The sequence below is a fragment of the Drosophila suzukii genome, chromosome 3 (genome assembly GCF_043229965.1).
Source record: "Drosophila suzukii chromosome 3, CBGP_Dsuzu_IsoJpt1.0, whole genome shotgun sequence".
Taxonomy (NCBI): Eukaryota; Metazoa; Arthropoda; class Insecta; order Diptera; family Drosophilidae; genus Drosophila; species Drosophila suzukii.
In genome coordinates, this window is record NC_092082.1 from 80,047,238 (window position 1) to 80,064,066 (window position 16,829).

At 38.7% G+C, this 16,829-nt stretch overlaps 1 long non-coding RNA gene across 1 annotated transcript in view; it reads right to left on the reverse strand.

Moving 5' to 3' along the window:
- Positions 1–3,551: 3,551 nt before the first annotated feature.
- Positions 3,552–16,829, reverse strand: part of LOC139353123 (uncharacterized) — a 29,233-nt gene continuing 15,955 nt past the window's right edge. The window contains exon 3 of the long non-coding RNA XR_011604280.1: positions 3,552–3,738. This is a non-coding gene — a long non-coding RNA (uncharacterized lncRNA). The remainder of the gene's footprint in view (positions 3,739–16,829) is intronic.

Sequence of the window (16,829 nt, forward strand, 5' to 3'; positions counted from 1 at the left end):
AGGTATCCCACGTCTTAATCGGGGTCCAATAACTCAAGTTATGGAATTTAGAAGTGCAGTTTTTGGGTTCTCATTCAGGAAATATGGAAAATTTTGACATGAAAATGGGTTAAAATTTCGAAACAGAAATTAAAATGTAGAACATTAGAAAATTCAATTACAAACTCATAGAGGTATCCCACGTCTTAATCGGGGTCCAATAACTCAAGTTATGGGATTTGAAAGTGCAGTTTTTGGGTTCTCATTCAGGGTGCCATTGGAAATATGAAAAATTTTGACATGAAAATGGGTTAAAATTTCGACCCTTGTTTAACACAGATATATAAATGTAGAACATTAGAAAATTCAATTATTAACTCATAGAGGTATCCCATGTTTTAATCGGGGTCCAATAACTCAAGTTATGGAATTTAGAAGTGCAGTTTTTGGGTTCTCATTCAGGGTGCCATTGGAAATATGGAAAATTTTGACATGAAAGTGGGTTAAAATTTCGACCCTTGTTTAACACAGATATTTAAATGTAGAACATTAGAAAATTCAATTACTAACTCATAGAGGTATCCCACGTCTTAATCGGGGTCCAATAACTCAAGTTATGGAATTTAGAAGTGCAGTTTTTGGGTTCTCATTCAGGGTGCCATTGGAAATATGGAAAATTTTGACATGAAAATGGGTTAAAATTTCGATACAGAAATTTAAATGTAGAACATTAGAAAATTCAATTACAAACTCATAGAGGTATCCCACGTCTTAATCGGGGTCCAATAACTCAAGTTATGGAATTTAGAAGTGCAGTTTTTGGGTTCTCATTCAGGGTGCCATTGGAAATATGGAAAATTTTGACATGAAAATGGGTTAAAATTTCGATACAGAAATTTAAATGTAGAACATTAGAAAATTCAACCACAAATTCATAGAGGTATCCCACGTCTTAATCGGGGTCCAATAACTCAAGTTATGGAATTTAGAAGTGCAGTTTTTGGGTTCTCATTCAGGGTGCCATTGGAAATATGGAAAATTTTGACATGAAAATGGGTTAAAATTTCGATACAGAAATTTAAATGTAGTACATTAGAAAATTCAATTACAAACTCATAGAGGTATCCCACATCTTAATCGGGGTCCAATAACTCAAGTTATGGAATTTAGAAGTGCAGTTTTTGGGTTCTCATTCAGGGTGCCATTGGAAATATGGAAAATTTTGACATGAAAATGGGTTAAAATTTCGATACAGAAATTTAAATGTAGAACATTAGAAAATTCAATTACAAACTCATAGAGGTATCCCACGTCTTAATCGGGGTCCAATAACTCAAGTTATGGAATTTAGAAGTGCAGTTTTTGGGTTCTCATTCAGGAAATATGGAAAATTTTGACATGAAAATGGGTTAAAATTTCGAAACAGAAATTAAAATGTAGAACATTAGAAAATTCAATTACAAACTCATAGAGGTATCCCACGTCTTAATCGGGGTCCAATAACTCAAGTTATGGGATTTGAAAATGCAGTTTTTGGGTTCTCATTCAGGGTGCCATTAGAAATATGGAACATTTTGACATGAAAATGCGTTAAAATTTCGATTCAGAAATTAAAATGTAGAACATTAGAAAATTCAATTACAAACTCATAGAGGTATCCCACGTCTTAATCAGGGTCCAATAACTCAAGTTATGGAATTTAGAAGTGCAGTTTTTGGGTTCTCATTCAGGGTGCCATTGGAAATATGGAAAATTTTGACATGAAAATGGGTTAAAATTTCGACCCTTGTTTAACACAGATATTTAAATGTAGAACATTAGAAAATTCAATTACTAACTCATAGAGGTATCCCACGTCTTAATCGGGGTCCAATAACTCAAGTTATGGGATTTGGAAGTGCAGTTTTTGGGTTCTCATTCAGGGTTCCATTAGAAATATGGAACATTTTGACATGAAAATGCGTTAAAATTTCGATACAGAAATTTAAATGTAGAACATTAGAAAATTCAATTACAAACTCATAGAGGTATCCCACGTCTTAATCGGGGTCCAATAACTCAAGTTATGGAATTTAGAAGTGCAGTTTTTGGGTTCTCATTCAGGAAATATGGAAAATTTTGACATGAAAATGGGTTAAAATTTCGATACAGAAATTAAAATGTAGAACATTAGAAAATTCAATTACAAACTCATAGAGGTATCCCACGTCTTAATCGGGGTCCAATAACTCAAGTTATGGGATTTGGAAGTGCAGTTTTTGGGTTCTCATTCAGGGTTCCATTAGAAATATGGAACATTTTGACATGAAAATGCGTTAAAATTTCGATACAGAAATTTAAATGTAGAACATTAGAAAATTCAATTACAAACTCATAGAGGTATCCCACGTCTTAATCAGGGTCCAATAACTCAAGTTATGGAATTTAGAAGTGCAGTTTTTGGGTTCTCATTCAGGGTGCCATGGAAATATGGAAAATTTTGACATGAAAATGGGTTAAAATTTCAACACTCGTGTAAGACAAATATTTAAATGTAGAATATTAGGGAATTCAACCGCAAATTCATAGAAATGTCCCACGTCTTAATCGGGGTCCAATAACTCAAGTCATGGAGTTTAGAAGTTCCGGTTTTGGTTCACATTCTGAAAGCCGTTGGTATTACGGAAAATTTAAATATGAAATGGGTTCAAAATTTGAACTTCAACTTTTGACCCTCGTTGAAAAGAAAAGTTAAAACATAAATTAATTAATTTAAGATTCTGCTGGGTTAGATGAGGTTTGATAGCTTACAGAACGTACTAGTGTTTTGGCAACCACTGTATAAAAATGTGACTACATCTAGCTACTTCCGCTTGGCCATTCAGCAAAGTACTCTCCTCTGTGCATTTCTGAAATTGCCTCGAATTAAGCGCAAAGTGCGTGTGCGTCTTCAACTGTTTGCTGCTCTTTCTTTTTCATAAATTGCGCTTTGTTTATCATGCCGCCCGTCCAGCCCCCTGACATGCCCCCTTCTGTCCCCTTTAAGCAACCATTCATCGCTGACCCGGCTTGGGAATGATGTCATTAATTAATGTGAATGAGTTCAGTATGATGTCAATTAGCTGCGGAAAGCGCACTTGGAGGCAGAAGCTGAAGCTGAAGCATCGGCTCAGCAGGCAAAGTGCATTGGGTAATTTGTTATTGGACGGAGAGCCACCCACACACACATTGGGAATCCACCAAACAGCCGCATACACCGACACAAAATGCCCCACTCAGATACAAAATAAAATTGCAGACAGACAAACTGGCGGCTCAAATAAGTCCGGAAGCTCTGGAGATTCCCTTCTTTTATCCCCCTCGATTATCATAAGCAGCTGCTCCGAGCTTAGGAAAAAGAAGTTGAAAGCTTTATCTTCGGCAGGCAGAAAACTTTGGCCAAAAGTACTTAACAATAGTTAAGACCCACTCGCAATAGCCACTAAAAAAGAAGAAGGCTGGCATAATCATTAAAACTCGACGCCCAATGAAAAAGCCAAGACCAGAAATATAATAACACTAAGTAAATGCAATAAAATGAAAATCCAACTGGGGAAATTTCGCCATGATTTATTATTGTTGCCGAACAAAAAGTAGTACAGCAAAAACGTAGCACGAAAACAAAAGTAAAAGGCATTATGCAGATCAAACTCAATGGAAAAGTTTTGTTAGCTCTGCGCTTACTTACGAAAACATTGCTTTGTTCCTTTTGGGGGCACAAAGAACTTGGCTTTAACTCACCTGCAAAGATAAAAGAGAAAGACTCATTAGTTATATGTTTGTTAAGAATTTTTACTTAATTCGCTAGATAAACTAATCATTATATTTTAAAGTTTTTATTTCGCAACCCTATACTTTATAGCTACTTAAATAAGTTATTAATGAAGCGAACGAAATATGGAATTGATTTATGGCTTCCAAAAAGCATAAATTATAATATTTCATTTAACGATTTCTTTGAAGCCGTACAGAGTAATATTTACAACTCATGAAAAATCAATTAAAATTTACTTGGAAGAGTCAGAGAAGAAATCTCTAAATTTAAATGGTTGTTCATCTAACACAGAAGCCTCATAAGTTTCTACTTGGCAAGACTTGAAATTTTTGAAAGACCAACTTAGATTTGTTCCCCTTTGCCAACCAAAATTGCATGTTCCAGACAAACGATTGGCTATCGAGTGTGGTCATTGATTTTGGGCCTTGTTTTTGCTGCCCTGGCCAATTGTTGCCACAATTTGTTAATGCAAAAAGGCGAAAGGCAAGAGCACCATTTCGAGTTTGGGTTGTGATTTTGCGGTATGTGTTTGTGCAGCGAAGGCGAAACAATTTCTGTGGTCAAGAGCCTTTCACCAAACTAGAGGAACAAAAAGAGGGAAGAATTGAGTGCGGTCCGAGTTCATAGCTCATGAACTCCCTTTTCCAGAGATAGCCACTTTGGGGCTGGTCATGTTTTCGTCCCCCCTCTTTTTTTTGGCCCGACGAAATCTGTAACTGAGCCCCTTTTGCTCTTGGTTATTCCCCCTGACCTGAGAAATTTGTTTATCCCTGCTTCGCTTTTATCCCCGTTTAAACAATGTGCTTGGATTTTCTTTTTCCTGACTTTTTGGGGTTTCCCAGTGGTCGGAAATGGGAAATAAATGGTAAGTGAGACCTGCAATCAGCTTGCATTCCTATCTGTCAATGGGAAATCAGTCAGTCAGGGCTACAAAAATGTATCCATCAAGAGGACTTACATACCTAGCGATATATACAGGAGTATCTCAAAGTGTTTTGCTGTCTTTGCTAATGATGTGCAAATACAGGGATAGAAAATAAAGAACGGGCCAGAGAAAAATATATAGAAAGAGAGGTGACAGATAAGGAAAGCCAGATAAATCAGCCTGAGCGAATTCTCAGTTTCTGGGCCCTTTGCCAGCAGCTGCATTCCTCAATTAGCTTCTAGCCAGAAAGAGAGAAAGAGAGAGAGCGACAAAATGTAGAATGTAGAACGGGGTGGAGCAACCCACACATAATAAACTAAGTGACAACCCTTGAACAAAAACCCAAGCGATATTTACTTATAAGCAGCTCAAACTTGGTATCCGAATCCCTTTTATCCTCAACTTCTGGTTTCCTTCGATATTTACACATGATGTTTTGGTGCAGAGAGAAAAATATTTAGTTTTATAGCTTGAGATATTACTCACTAACTGTTTTAATAATCATCACCCACATAAATGCCTTGATACAGGTTGAGTAGTATTTAAATTCAGAATAATAAAGCTCAATAAATTACTAATACTAAGCATATAAGACTCAACGATTATATTATATGTATATTTCCAGTAGTTCGTAAAACCCAGAATATTTTCTTTTTAAGATATTGAAATTAATATTATTTTTAGGAATTGTTAAGGATCATCTGAGCGTAATATATATTTTTTTTCTCTGTGGCTACCTGTTCTTAGTTCTCATGGGGTGGCAGTTTTGCCTGATTGGGGGTGTCTGGGCTCCTGCACACACACTCGCATTCGCACACAGACTGTTCAAGTCTCGGATTACATGCTGGCAGCCCTTTTTTTGATGGATGGATGGGCGCATTCTCTACCTTTTCCCTTTCGCTTATTTACTTAAATAAGAACACAGAAAACTGGTTGTCGCCGCCGGAGTGAAGAATCATGTGAGTGAGCCCGGAGATCCGTGGCGAGGGGAAAGCGGTTTTCGGGGTGAAGAACAAGTGACAGTTGGCACGGAAGTGGTTTTGATTTAATGCCGCTTGGCGCTGAATGACGCAAGATAAACAGATGCTACCCAGCAAAGAACAGGTGTCGACAGGTGAGAGAAGAAGCGCGAAAAACATAAATGAGAGAGAAGAGGGAGGATGAGAAAACGTCGATTAGGATATACCTTTAATGGGTATCGTAAAAGGTGAACAGCAGCTTATTATAAAATCTAATATATAAAAGGTAATATCTATACGAACAAAATATATTATATCATTTTTAAATGTTGTTTTTTGTTGTGAAATCATCGAATAGCTAAATTTAACTTTACTCAATTTTCTCTGGGTGTTCAAGGGCTAGATAGATTTTAAACCAACATTGTGGAATTGGCTTTCCTTCTCCCTAGGAAACAATTCACGCAATTTTGATTGTTCGTATGCGGTTTATCTAATTTGTAATTGCTACCGAAAACGAAATTCCAAGCCGGAGAAATACTCAACCACAAAACACAATCACCGTAACGAAGGGCGAGGGCTTAAGGACTGAGGACTGATGGGGAATTTTGGGAGAGTACCGGAAAATATCAGCAGACAAAATAAATCCCCCCACTGGGCATACTTGTGGCTTATTGGCAATCAAATTGGGAACAGAGCTCGTGTCTTAGCCAGGGAAAATTGAGGCAGTGAGACAGTGGAAACAGGCCAAGGAACGCAGACTGGAGTCTCAGCTGATTAGCATAATTGACTTTGTGTTAAATTTAGCATTTAATTAATGTGGATGCAGTGCAAGCGAGAAGGTAGCAAATAATTATGGAGAAGCTGGAATGTATCGTTAGGGCGATCCCTAACCATGGAATCGATTTGCAAGCCCGGAATTAGGGAAACACCAACCGCCCAGTAGTTTCGCCCAATTGTTGGGCAAACACATGTGCTCCAATTCCAAGCCCAAAACTCTCTTAGCTCGCCGGCACTTGAACAAAGCCTGGCCATAATTGACTTTTCCACCAGCAGACGCCGGCAGGCAAACCACAACCACTTAACACCTCCCAACCACCCACAAACAAAGCGAAGGCGAAGGAAAGGCGCTCTAGAAAACTTTGGGCCAGGCCAACCCCTCGGCAAAGCACTTAACATGTTCATCAATTGCGCCCGCCCCGCCCACTGCCGCCCGCTTTTCCGGCCCAGAGCCACACAGCAGACACCCGACAAAGTGTCCCGGCTTACAGTGAAGCCTGCAAATGGGACAGGGCGGTAGTCTCCCAGGGGGAACAGGGGGTTGGGCGTATCTGAGCAAGCCAAAACAATGCAACGCTCCCAACCAAGAAGCAGAAGCCAGAAATCAGTAGAGAGCGTCGTGAAATTGTTTGGCGACAGGAAAGGCAGCCAAGAAAAGTGGAACACATTTGAGCAGTGAGAAAAATTGGTAAGTATTACACAAAAATATTATTAAATCTTAAAATACCTTTAGATGAGAATTTATGAATTAATTTACTGGGATCTTACTTAATATGATATCTTCTGAAGGTAAACTAAAACATTATGACAGAACTAGTTGGGAATTGTATGTTAGTTATAAGGAATTCAGTTATAAGTAGAAAAAACATAGCAATATTTGTAATATATAGAGATTTCTTATGTTTTAAAATGATATTCCAGAAATCTTTATAAGTTGTGTTGTAGATTATGTTCTGCAATACATTATACAATTTTTGTAAATATTTTTTTCCCAGTGCAGCGTAAAGGGAGTTGGCTGACATCTAACGCCTACGCGAGAGCCACCGTAATTTGTTAGATGGGCCACGCCAAAAGCCAAAGCCAAGTCAAGGCCTCAAGATGTTTGGGCTGTAATTTAAGCAGAGCTTGAAGAAGAGGAGTCTGCGATGTAGGCGATCAAAAAAATCTGGCAAGCTAACTTTGGTCAATGTCTAGACAAGAATCTTAGCTAATGAATGTCATCGCAAAGAACTAGTTAAACCAGTTTAAGGAGCAATCGAGGCTTAAGAATGGGGAGATGAAAAACCGCGGATGGCCCTTTCAGCTATTTAAAGAATCATCCATGGGCACTTCATTTTAATGCCTTAGATGAGTGGTGTTACGAATTTTTCTTCAGGGCATTTTTGCTGAGTAATAGGAACCAGTTTCTGAGAATTAAAGATATTTATACATTTACATTTCTCACAATTTTTGCATTGCATTTATTGTAACTTTTATAGTAGGAGTTACTTTAAATACTCTTTTAAATACCCTTTACAATATTTTCAATTCGAATTTTAATGAAGTGACTAAATGCATAAAGGATTGTATTTATTTTTTTTTTTTTGGGTAATGATCTATTTTTTTGTTTATAAAAACCAAAATAACCAAATACCAACTATATGTTATAGTCATTTAACCCCTTTTTTTGAACAAGACATCTTGGCGGGCTAAACTATGATTAATTTGCGTTTTTGGCCGCACACGCTGAATGCTGGGATGACAGAAAGCTGGAAGGTTTCTTCACTCAGCGCGGTGTCAAAGTCAAATGGGACTCGGTTCAAGTTGATGAACATTTGGTCGAAGTTTATGCAAATGACCAGTTGTTGTAGTAGCTGCATAAGTATCCGCATAATTACCCATAATGAGTAGAAAATGGAAAGTATCCGTCGAGTGGGTTAAGTAAACTGTGGTTGAATGACCAAGGCGATTGAAGGAGGCTGAAGTAAACAAAGTTTTTCTTCGATTGGCGGCATTTCCAGTGAAGCATACATACATATAGATATATTATCAGCTCGAGGTGTAAACGGATACAGAACTTTGGTAGTGGGGGTAGTGGTACTACAAACAGTTGCGCAAATTTGCATGGCGTCAACAGGTGGCTCGCTGGCAAGTCGAAGCGCGAAATCTATTTATTTAGTTACACATTTCGCTTTTGTTTTCTCGTCGACTTGCTTTCAACTTGAGCCAGCTCGAGCGTGTTTCAATGTTTCAACTTTATCCACTAGGTTCGCAGTTTCCAAGACTCTTACTTCTTGGCTCCGGGCAATGTCAGTTCACTCAGCTGCAGGCTGCACTTCACTTCTTCGGCTGAAAGTGGAAAACCACTGCTGCTGCAGTTCAAATGCAAATTCAAATGATGCAACAAACAGTCAAGCTCAGCAGAAAAGCAGAGTCAACGTTTTCTCGTTCGATCTTCGATGGCTGTCGAGGTCTTGACTTCACTCGACTCCAGCTGGAGGAAAAGGCAAAAAAAATAAGACAACCCGCGGCATCGGATACTTTGTAATAATCCCCAACTAACAGTTGGAAACACTCGCAACACACAGCGCGAAAATATCCCCATATGATGTGGCTTTCGGGGGGAACGAATGGCTTTCTGATGATGATGACGATGTTGAAGGCAGTCTGTCAATGCAGTTTACCCATTAGAGATGGAATCGTGAGGGGAAATACTTGAAAGATTACTAAGATGTCGTTTTGAAATAATAATAGTTGGATGCATCATGTATCTTGAATTAAGTCAGATAAATATGATGTTCCTAAAAACAACTTTATTCAATTTATGTATAGAGATTAAAGAGATGTTATATTAATAAAAAAACATTTCTTAAATAGCTAGTAAATTGTGTTACGTTTTAGTAACTTTTTAAACAATCTGAATTAGTTATATTGTCCTTATAAAATACTATAAAACTATTCTGCATAGCGAAAATTTCAATTATTTTCCATTTAGGTTTCATCTATTAAAACGGATCATTTTTGAGTACACTTAAGATTCAGTTATAGTTTTCCCGGAGTTTTCCCATCCCATTTTCACGCTGCCATCTCCGGGAACAACCACATAGCACGTTTCTCCCCGAGTTGGCCTCGCTTATTGGCATTCGCCGTTTCCCGCTGATTTCTGTTGTTTTTGCCCTGAAACCATTGTCTTCGGTATCGCTTGGAGTTGTGAGCCACTTCCAGTTGGGATTCGGATTTGGATTTGTATGCGGATTCGTTTTGTTTTGTTTTATACATTTTTTTTTCCTTTTGCGACGCGTCAGAAACTCGTGCATGGGGATCAATCTCTCCATTAGAGTCGTCATCTTCGCTCGAGCCCCTCTGGATCTCAACTGCCAGTCGGTTATTGCATTGTAAAGACAGCCACAAAGGCGATGTAATGATGTTTACGTCATGAGCGGCATTTCTAGCTCAAGAGTGTGGAGTATCTACATATCTCTATACAGCCAAGTATCTTTGTATCTGCTGTCGTGCACTTGTAGAGCTCCACTTCTCGTCGCCCGTCGCTCAATCGTCTCGCATTTCGCATTTGCGGGCGAATATTGTGTAATATATGTATTGTTGTTGGCTTGCCAGGAATTGGGTAATCCATATGGCCAATATCAAATATGTTCAACTGAAAACGAAACCCCTTGACAAGAAAAAAAAAACTCATCTCCACACATTGAGATGGATTGGCGCGTTACATTTGCATCTTTTGCATAGTTTATCAATTTAAGGTGCCAGCGAGGCTAAAGCCTTTTGATAAATTGCACGAATCGAAAGCAGCATTTCTGTATCTGTATCTCTGAGATACATAAATATGAAACGAGGCAAATTCAACAATCAATCAGCGGAAGACGACACTCAATGCGAATGGCCAATTTCTTTATAAATAAATGTTTGACATTTTCCGAAAGACTAAAGGGGGAAAAAGGGATGTTATGGGAATATGGGGAATATAAATAAAAAGGCAAACAACTAAGCAAAATATTATTTGTACTTCAATACAGAAAGATTTCTCATATTGAGTTTAAATTTAATTTCCAATGATTGGTCGTTCGAAATGAATTTGTAGACTTTTTATTGCCTTTCAGGATATTTGCATGCACCATTTTTAGAAACAGAAAATAAACATTTGCTTAAATATCTACTAAATATCTTTTCTCTCTTCTTGGTATTAAAATTATGCAGTTCATAAATTGTTTTTTTCTTTTCATTTTCATTTTTGTAAAACATCTAAGTATAGTCCATATTTTGTTCGAGTGCTTATGCCTTCCAACTAAGCACGTGCGCCTACAATAAAAGTTCGAAATTTATAGCCTGGTTACAGTAAAAATACAGGATACCTTTTTGGCCACTTCAACCCCTCGGGTCCTGCACCCCTCCATCCTTACATCCCTCCACCCCTGGCACCCGGCTCCTTGACCCCGCTCCTGCTGCATGTGTGGTTGTATTAATGTTGCATGTTCATTTGGTTTGCGTGCAGGTCTTTCGACGCTCTTGCTCTGGCTCATGCTGGTAGTAAATTACAGTGGCCACAGGGCCACCGAACGCAAACGAACCCCTAAAACCCTGGTTGCAACCCTCGTGCTGAAGTAGCCAGCATTTGGACTGGTTTTGCCAGGACTCCTTGCCATATTCCAGATCCTTTACTCGCCCTGCCTCTAAAAACGGGCCGCGACAGCTGATGGCCATGGTTTCCTCATTCTGGCCCGCTTGGCAATTGGTTTTATGGCCACCCAAAGGCCACTGAACCGCACCTTAAAAAAAGGCGCTAAAGCAAACTGTGGCCAAGTCGCAGTTTGATTAAAACTATACACAGGGCACACGGAGACAGATACACATGGGCTACAGTAATAAATGGCCATACATGGACACATGGGAGCAGCCGCCTTAGGTCTTCAAACTCGCTGCTGTCGCTTTTGTTTTGTTTTCGGTTTTTATACCCTTACATAGGGTTCCATAATAGTTCCCAGAAGCATGGAGTGTGAAAAAGTAGTCTACGCCTTTGTTAGGTGAGTACATATTGTTTTTGATCATCTTGACAATTTAATTCGTGATGACCCTATTTGACTTTTGGTTTTATTGTAGGCTTGGTTTTTATTTTTTTGTAACCACCTTAAGTCAATAAAAATAGTTATTATATGAACGAAAAACAGAACATTATATCTTAAGGAAGATTTTGTTCTATAAGTATTTTAATGGTTCCTAAGAACAACTATATTCAAATAGTTCCTTACTTTTTATAACTAAACAAATTTCTTTCATAAGGGTAGTTTAGTATTCGGTCACCGAAAATAAACTGGATACTTTCTCGTATTTTGTAATGTTTTTTGTTTTAATAGTCTTGGCTTGACCTCGTCACCGGTTCGCGTTTTGGCCCAACGGCGCTCCCTTCCTGACCCTTTGGCTTCCTCTTCCTGTCGCCCATCTGTTCAGTCGCCCTCTCTTTCGCACTCCCCTCTATCTATCTCTTTCTGGCCCTGTGTGCTGGGCGGCTGGTTTGTCATGTTTCATGTCGGAAGTGGAAATTATCCGCAGTGCACTTTGCCATTGCCATTGCCCCGGTGACTGACTGGTTTCCCCCCCCCGGTTTCTACACCCTGGTATCTGTCTCCCTCTGGGCCTCCCTTTTGGTCTTAGCATTTTGGTTTCGTTTCGTTTTCATTACCCGCTATCGCAATCCCCTGGCAAGTCATTGACACACCTGTGGTGAGCATTATCAGGGGCGGGTTGGATGGGAAGGTAAAGGTAGGGAAAGGTTAGGTTAGGTTCCAAGCAACCAGGTAACCCAGCTCCCCGCCCCTTTTTTCCGCTTTTCCGCGCCGTGAGACTCGCATTCTCTGGAGAGTTTTGAGCATTCGCAGGCGTTTTACCTTAGTGAATTGCATTGTTGATGGTGGATTGGATAAATACACCTATAAAATGTATGGCATTAGGTACATGCGACAAGATCGTTAGGAAGTTGTCCAGTAGGGTGGTTAAATTCTAACGTACGACTAGGAATAGAAAAGTTTTTTGTAATTATACCCCTTTGACCTCTGAAATATTTCCTACTATGTATGTTCTATAATTCAATAAAAATTGAAAAGTAGATATATACCAAACAACCATTCCTGAAATATCATCTGCCAATAAGTTCAAGTTGATTAGCTGCTTTCCCTATATCTTCAACCTTTCTCTTGCCCTCCGAAGTTCTCCCCACCAACCGAGAACATTTTCGAAAATATAAATTTCCCAGAACAGAACATTAATTCCCCCAAACAGAAATAGAAACTACAAAAGTTCAAAAAACACTTCCGAAAACCATTTGCGATGTTGGCGATAATTGTTTGTAACTAGTTACAAAGCAGACCCGCACACCGGATTTCTATAAAGCAAATGACCCTTATGTGGCGAACCTCATTACAACACTTTGGACATTCGCCACGCATTCCACTCTTTTCAGAACTGAAGAACGTAATGATCATTCGATTCACATCGGTTTTCATAGCGGTCGAGAGAGAGAGAGAGTTCTTGACTTAAATTCAATTACATTTTATTGATGATTGATTTCGTTTTGGGGAGGGTAAAAGCGGAGCGAGGTCAGAGTTACCCGCCAGATCTTTGGAGATCTTTCTCTCTCTCTTCGAGAAAACACGCGCTAATTGTCTTTAATTCAATTAGGACCGAGGCACACACACACACCAACCCACACTTAACTTCAATTGCGGTGACCTAACGAGGCATCTCCACCTCCCCCCAGTTCCCTTTTCTCTTAGCTGATTTCATCAGATACTCGATTTTATCTCTCATATCGCCTGTTTCCCATATATATTTTATGGATTCGTTATAATATTTCCGCTCCCAAACTCAAATAAACACGCACACAGATAGGCAAACAATCTAAGTTTATTGATATAGTTTCCTATAGCTTTCTCTGTCTCTGATTTGCTGTCTCATTGTCTATCTGTCTGTGCCATGGAGCAAATGGAATATATGAGAAAATATTCATGCAATTGCCGGCTCATGTTATCAGCCATATAAGCATATATACCTAGATATGTATTGACATTTATATTTATATTTGTATACGATTCGGTCCTTTTATCGATATTGTAAACAAACAGCGTTTGGCCATCAGCAATCGATAGATAAGTTGAAATTGGCTTTAGCTTCGTTTCCCACTACTCTGAAGACAGCTGACAACACTCCGTACCGCCCAAAACACACCCCCTCCCAAGAGCCGAGTTCCCCTCATATAATCATCACCCCTCCGACCATCGATCAGTTCGACTTATTGCGGGGCTCGTTAGGCGACCCATGACGGATATTATTGGGAGGTCTGGGTCGCTGTTCTGGCATTCCCGGCGCGAGCGAGAGGGAATTCCACATGGCCGCTTGCAAGTTGGATGCACTGTCAGAAAATAATATGAACTTCCTATCACAAGTAATCATCTTGTTCATACATTTTTTTGCTAGGTACTACCACAACTTTTATACACATAATAATATTTATCAAATCTCATGGCTTTAAAATATCACAATTTATTGTTCAAGTTAAGGTTTCTTCTGATTTTAATGATCTTAATCTTGATCTTTTCTTAGGAGCAGACATATTACTGTTAAAATTACCTTTATTATTAAAATAAATATATTTTATAAATAGTTGTGACTATTATGTGAGGCTAAAAAGGTTAAAGATTATACATTTTCAATGGAAAGTAGATCTAGGAGACCTTAAACATTTTTTTTGTCAAGGTACACCTACAATAAAACTTTGAAAATGAAATTCGTAATTGCAGCATGAGGGTATAGAAGTCAGATTTTTTGCTGTGCACGAGCATGACTTGCCCAAAGTTCGCTTTTCTCTCCCACAAGTAAGCTATGTACGTTATGTACAATATCTTACTCTCCCATTGCTTTGGGTTTATTGTTTTAGTTGACTTGCTCGGCGTCGCTTTGAGCAGCTGCTGGTCGTACGTCTATATAGACAGACCGGGACTTATATAAAGTCAACAGCGGTTGGGAAAGCAACAACAACTACAATCTACATACAGTTCATTTTAATTGACATCGATAATTAAAAAACTATTTTGTGTTTGACTTTTTTTTTCGCCGAGTTTCCTCTTTAAGCTGAGCTAAACAATTTCCAGTACCTCGCTCTCTAAATTTCGTGAGCTTGCACATTGCCGTTGGCTGTTGTAGTTTGCTTTATGATCTATAACCCCTTTGCCTTTGTCTCAGAGATACTTGCTCCACTTTCCCAGGTTTTCATTGTTTTAGCTGCAACCACAGAAAGGTCGAGGTGCTGGCTACTTGAGACTGAATCCAAGTCAAGGGCCAAGATACAAGTTTTGCCCCTACCCCGATTTGGTTCTCTATCTGCTGCTGTCGTAATTACTCAACAATTAATAAAGTTAACCACTTTCGTTGTTTGATATCTACCTCATTCTGCCGTCAAGTGCGAGGTTCTGATTACGAATCACGGAAAATATCTCGCTCATAAAAATAAAGAATGTTATAAAAAGACAGTGGATCGAGTCGAAAAGCCGTTCGCCTCTGACACACATAATGTAATCGTTTATTGGTAAATTGATAAAAAAAAGAAATACAAAATAAGTACTATATAAGGGGCTGTTATGACTCGGTAGGCGACACCAAGAAGTTGGCTTTAGATAAGATTTTCTACCTATACGGTAGCAACCGGCGCTTGGTAGTTTTATTGAAGATTGTTTTTATGGTAGAACTAAAGAGAGAGATATTTCCTTTGAATAAAATATTTTATAATTAATTGCAATATTATGTATAATATCTACTAAGTAGAGTCAGTCAAAAATATATGAACCTAAGGCAAACTGAAAACTGATTCAAAATTCCAAGTAATTCATATTTTCTTGTACTCCTACTCAAACTAAACAGTTCCCTAGACTATTCTATGACTAATTCCAGGAAAAAGCTCAACTCAGTTATGGATAACCCCTGATATAGATATTTGTATACGAGCAAAGTTTGCCTATACATATACATTTTATCGTCACGTCGCAACTATAAAGCATTAAATAATGGTGTGGTTGTCCGCCGTTCCAGTTCTAGTTCCCATTTCGAAGTTCCCTCTAGGGCAACTCAAGCGATAAGAGTTCTGTTCCCTAAGCATAATTTGTGGGTCAAGTACAGCGCGGTTGCAGTGGAGCAAGAGTGGTGCAAAAATGATACCCCATTGTGATCCGCTTAGCTGTATATATAAATCGCACTCTCCCAATTTACGTTTCACTTTTTAATTTTTTTATTGGCTTTGAATTCCAGTAAATCGGTTTAAAATTTGATGGTTTTTATTGATTTTCTATAGGTTTTTATGGGGCTTTTAATAAAGCCTTTATCAAGTTTTATGAATTTTGTATGGCTATAGGCAAACTACTAGTTTTTTTTTTCGTGGACCTTTATAATTTCTTTGAAGCCAAACTCTTTGGCCGCGCTATGGCTATTGAAATATTTTACCTTTTTATAGTTATTATTTATTTATTTCCCTCTCGTGTCTTTCTGCTGCTGTTGCCTGTCACTTTTAACTGGTTTTTGTGCCGGGCCGTTAGTGTTGTTATAGTTGTTGGGAGTTTTACTTTTCAGCTGCACTGTAATTGAAATTTTTGTATCCGTTGTTGCTGTAAAGCATTTCAAATTGTTTTGCACCGCCCACTTTGAATAATATTTTTCGCGTTTGATATATATGTATATATGCACTGGGGGATTTCCACATATATATATCGGTATTTTTATATAGATTTATGGTTTTTTCGCTTGTTCAGTTAGGTTTTGTAAATCAAATTTTTGTATCACAATATATTTTTGGGTTGTTTTTCTTTTGTTTGGTTTTTCTTGGAAATATCCTCACTTTGATGCTTCTGTGGAATTAATAATTGCAAGGTAGTTAGTTAAATCATCAGTTGCATAAACACATCGGTCATTAGCACTTTGTAAGGCCTTTTATGCAACATTATAAACACCACACACAAGCACACACACATATGTAGAGGCCGAGAGTTGAAAGTTCTTGCAAATGCGGCAAGAGTTGGCCATAATCAAATAAACCTGTTGGCTAAGACAAGAACGCAGCAGCAGCTGATTTATGTTGCCGAGCTGGGAGATATATATATACAAATATGTATATTTATAGAGCTAGCGTTTTGTGAACCGGTTTGCGCCTGGGTCTCGGATTCTTGGCCCGAGAGCCAAAAGTCTTGGACTTGGGCAACAATTGATACAATTTGCGGGATAATTTTCTGCTGGCGTTGCTGTTCTCTGATTTTCATGGCCGTTAGCGGGCGTGTGTGTGGGAAAGTCCCGCCGCCAGCAACCGGACTTTGGGGCCCCGGGGCACTTGCATAATGAGTGCAGCAAGCTGCGGTGCGGCAATCGC